The sequence below is a fragment of the Myotis lucifugus genome, unplaced genomic scaffold (assembly GCF_000147115.1).
Source record: "Myotis lucifugus unplaced genomic scaffold, Myoluc2.0 scaffold_1189, whole genome shotgun sequence".
NCBI classification, from domain to species: domain Eukaryota; kingdom Metazoa; phylum Chordata; class Mammalia; order Chiroptera; family Vespertilionidae; genus Myotis; species Myotis lucifugus.
In genome coordinates, this window is record NW_005872237.1 from 97,531 (window position 1) to 102,508 (window position 4,978).

The 4,978-nt window shown below is 54.9% G+C and overlaps 1 pseudogene; it reads left to right on the forward strand.

The window, feature by feature from the left end:
• The window catches only part of LOC102421862, a 9,789-nt pseudogene extending 5,597 nt beyond the window's left edge, over positions 1-4,192 (forward strand).
• Positions 4,193-4,978: the final 786 nt, after the last annotated feature.

The following is a 4,978-nucleotide window of genomic DNA, read 5'->3' on the forward strand; positions in this document are numbered from 1 at the left end:
CCCAGCCGGGACCCTCAGTGGCCTGGGGAGTGACCGTGACCCTGCAGTGTGGGTCTGAGATCTGGTTGGACACCTTCCACCTGCACAGAGAGGGGTCACTGGACCCTCCCCAGCACCTTCATCTGCAGGACACGTCTGCACCCTCTCAGGCCACCTTCACCCTCAGTCCTGTGGCCTCAGGCCACCAGGGGACCTACAGGTGCTATGGGTCACGCAGCACCTCCCCCTACCTGCTGTCACAGCCCAGTGACCCCCTGGAAGTGGTGGTCTCAGGTGAGGAGCCTCAGCCCTACCCCTGTGTCCTCAGGTCAGTTCAGGGCCCTGTCCTCAGGACACCTTGGCTGTAATGGGTGTGATGGGGTCACAGAAGGAGGGTCCGCCAGAGGGAACTTTCACCTCCCAGAGGGATGATAAGAGCCAGAGCAGCTCCCATCCCTGCCTCATCCCCATCCTCCTCTCTGATGACCACGCATGCTCCTGTGGACAGAGGGAGGCTGGAGAGGATGGGGCTGACCGGAAGGAGAAAGGCCAGAGGCGCCCATCCCCACCATCCAGTCCCAGTCCTGTGGCCTCAGCCAGAGACCAAGACAGGAGTGTGACCAGCAGAGGCTGGATCCCCAGAGAGAGCAGGACCCCCTGCTGGGGCTCAGCCTGTATCCCTGGGTGTTTGGGGGGCAGAAATGCTCAGGGCACCAGGGCTCTGAGACTGACAGGTGACAAGTGGGTGGTCATGCAGAGGGAGATGCTGGGGGACCACCAGGGGAGGAGCAGCCCCCACCCCCACCTCCCGTCCTGATTGAGGAGCCTCTGAGGATTGGTCCCCCAAGGGGAAGTCAGGCCCGCAAAGGACTCAGTGAGGGTCTGGGGGCAGGTGGTGGGTGGGAGGAGCTCAGTGTTGGTCTTGGCTCAGCCACTTCCTGGGTCATGGCCTGAGGAAAGTTCCTCCTTCTCACTGGGACCAAGTTCTCCAAAGGCTGCTAGGACACTCTGTGTGCAAGTGTGTGCGTGTATGTGTGTGTGTGTGTGTGCACATGTCTATGTGTCTGTGTGCCTGTCTGTGTGTGTCTGTGCCTATGTGTGTGTGTGCATGTTTGTTTATGTATGTGCCTCCATGTGTTTGTGTGCCTGTGAATATGTGTGCATGTGTGTGTGTGTATTGTGTGTATGTTTATGTGTGTGCCTCCCTTGTGTGTGTGTGCCTGTGTGCGCGCATGTGTGTGCGTGCACATGTGCGTATGTGCGCGCGCGCGTGTGTGCGCGTGTGTGTGTGTGTGTGTGTGTGTGTTGGGGACTCAGGTGGTGTCTGAGTTTCCTCCAAGGAGTAGCCGTGGAGTCAGGAGAAGCAGCCTCAGCCCTGGTTCAAATCCCAGCTCTGCTCCTTCCTGCCTGTGGGACCCTGGACACGTCTGTTCCTCCAAGTCCTGGTCCATGGGCTGTGGGTCAGGCCCCCACCTCCCTCACAGGGAAGGCCCTCAGCACGCAGCCTGGCCCTGGTTAGAGCTCAGGAAGGACCCAGCCCTCCCTCCTGCCCTTCCCGGAGGCGTCCCACGTGCACAGGCCCCACTGAGGGCGGGGGGGCAGGGGTTAGGCGGCAGAGTGGGACAGGGATGTGGGCTGAGATGGAGAAGGGTGGGTCTACCTGCAGGTCCAGGGACAGCATGAATAATAATAATGATAATCCTATATAATAAAGAGCTAATTAGACTGAAGAGTAGAATGACCATCCAGACATCCTTCCAGATGACCTTCCAGACGAAGCTGGGGCTGCGAGGGCTTAGCACTTTGCACCAATTTCATGCATCGGGCCTCTAGTAATAACAATAATAACAATAATAGTAATAATGCCCTGACCAGTTTTGCTCTGTCGTTTAGAGCATAAGCCCTCGGACTATAGGGTTGCAGGTTTGGTCCCTGGTCGACAGCACATACCTTAGTTGCAGACGTGATCCCCGAACTTGGTCAGGGCACAAGCAGGAGGCAACCAGTCAGTTTGTCTATCTCACATCAATGTTTCTCTCTCTCTCTCTCTCTCTCTCTCTCTCTCTCTCTTTCTCTCTCTTTCTTCCCCTCCTCCCTGACTTCCACTCTCTCTCTAAAGATCAATGGAAAAAATATCCTTGGGTGAGGATTAAAACAATAATAACAGTAAAAACAACACACAAGGGATCCCCCTGTCCCAGATTCCAGTTCCAGCCCTGCCCCGCCCAGGCTGGGTGACCTGGGGCTTCTGATCAGCTTCTCTGAGCCCCAGTGAAATGAGTAGTGGGATGAGAAATCCCTGACACATGTCTATTTTGAAGAGATGAATGACAGACCCCAGCATGTGCCTCACACACAGTAGGTGCTCATTTATTGGCTCATTCATAACATCACTTGTGTTCAAGGTCTTGAATGGAAACTGATCATCCTGATTGGGGTCTCGGTGGCCCTCGTCCTGCTGCTCTCCCTCCTTCTCTTCCTCTTCCTCCGCTTCCGGCGTCGGAGCAAAGGCAGCACATTGGGTGAGTAGGGGTGACCTGGGTCACAGCGGGGCCCAAAGCACCTGCCACAGGAAAACCAAACAGCTGGAGAAGGTCAGCTGAGTGGATTTCTCCAGAACCTCAAATCAGGAAATGTGGAGCCCAGCTTGTTTGGCTCAGTCAATAGAGCATCGGCCTGCCCCAAAGGCCCCAGGCTTTCACTGACCTTGACTCCTCCTGCCCCTAACTCTCCTGTCTCCTCCCCCAGCTGCAGCCCAGCAGGAGCCCCTCTGTGAGAGGAAGAGACAGCTGTCCTGGGGGAGGGGGCACAGGGATTTCAGGAGGCGATGGCGAGGGTTAGGCTGGGACGGTGTAGGTCAGGGTGGGAAGGACTCAGATGCGCACTGTGTGACCTGGCTCTGCACCTCACCCTGGGTTAATGGCCCATCTGGAAGCAGGTGGGGTCTGCAGCCCTGAGATCTCCGGGACCTGCAAGGAGACACCCCCCCCGTTCTTCCCCAGCAGATGCTTCCATGAAGGACCCGCAGCCTGGGGAGAGCGTGGAGCTGGATCCTCGGGTGAGACCCCTGCTCCTGTCCAGGCCAAGGACCTTCTGTTGCCCAGTTTAATCCAATGGACCCTTCCCTGTCCCATCTCACCTGCTTCTCAGCAGCGTCCACACTGACCTCCCCTCTGGGCCCCCGGGTCGTCCTGCTGTGACTCACTCCTCCTGGTTTCCTTGTGACCTCATGGCCCCTCCTACGTGGCCCCCTTTGCTGGCCCCTCATCCTCTTTCTGACCTTGTGCAGCCCCCAAGTCTCAGGAGGATGAAGGAATAAGTGACTCACCCCCAGGTCCCCAGGATCCCCTTCATTCATTCACCCAGCACATGTGATGGGTTCAATGGTTACCGGCTCCATTATGGGCCATGGTGCAGCCCTGAGCCCCACTGTCTCCACACCCCTCGAGCTCACCTGTGGGCGAGGGAGACAATATGCAAACAAGCAGACAGTGTCCCAGAGAGCATAGTGCTGTGAAGGAACATAAAGCAAGAGGAGGAGATAGAGTGCATGGTGGGGGGACAGGGAAAGAGCAGGTGCAAAGTTCCTGAGGCAGGGCATGCTTCTTCAGGAGGATGGGCCATGAGGCTGGAGCCAAGAGAGCAAGAGAGAGCACGTTAGGATAAGAGTCAAAATCACAGAAGCATCCAGACGCCCCAAGGCTCAGGAAGTCCCCTGTAGATTCCATTAGAAGAGGGACCTGATCTATTTAAAGTGTAAACCATCTCTCTGGCAACATGTGGATACATGACAGGAGGCACTGTCTCCAGCAGAACGGGCAGGATGAAGACCCCCAGGGAGTGACGTACCCCCAGGTGAAACACTCAACACCAAGACCCAGGCAGGGAATGGCCACATCTCCTTACTCCCTGTCAGAGGAATTGCTGGACACAAAGGGCAGACAAGCAGAAGAGGACAAACAGGTGGGCAGTCCGGTGAGTCCCATTCTCTGCAGACCTCCAGGTTTCCCCAACCCCAACCAAGTGTCATCCCTCTCTCTCCCCCTGCTCCAGGCTGCACCTGACGCCCCCCAGGATGTGACCTATGCCCAGCTGAACCTCTTGACCCTTAGACGGCAGACAAGTGCACCCCCTTCCTCCCCATCAGAGGAGCCCCCAGAAGAGCCCAGCTTGTATGCTGCTCTAGCCATCCACTAGCCCAGGAAGGACCCAGACCCCACGCTCCAGGGAGGGGCCTGCAGGGACCCCAGAAGGCATGGGTACTTCCCCATGGACACTCAGCTAATGACCCCAGCCGGCCGGGAGACCAGATGTGCTCCCCCGGCAGTTCCTGGCACCCTTTGGGAGTCACCTGGTTCTATAAGCAATATGCCTACATTTTGGAATCAAAGCAAGACTTCTCCATAATCAATGTGTGAACTTAGAACAAAACAGAAGGGAGAGAATGCTTTAAATGAATGACAATGTAAATATCATACATCAAACCTATGAAATGGAACATAGAAACAACATAAATGTCCTTGAACTGATAATGGGAAAAAGATGTGGTAACTATACAAACAGAATGTTTCTCGGCGATAAAACATTAAATACTGCCATTTGCCACAACATGGATGGGTCTGGAGAGCATCACGCTAAGTGAAGAAAGTCAGAAAGAAAAAGACAAGAACCGTATGATATCACTCATGTGGGTGAAATATGAAACTAAACTGTCATGTATGTTAGCTACATTGAATCTGTAATTAAAAACTTTCCTGTAGCCCTAGCCGGTTTGGCTCAGTGGATAGAGCATTGGCCTGCGGACTGAACGGTCACAGGTTCAACTCTGGTCAAGGGCACGTGCCTGGGTTGTGAGCTCAATCTCCAGTGGGAAGCCTGCAGGAGGCAGATAATCGGTGATTCTTTCTCATCATTGATGTTTTTCTCTCTCTCTCTCTCTCCCTTCCTCTCTGAAATCAATAAAAATATATATATTAAACAGAAATACTTTCCTGCAAAG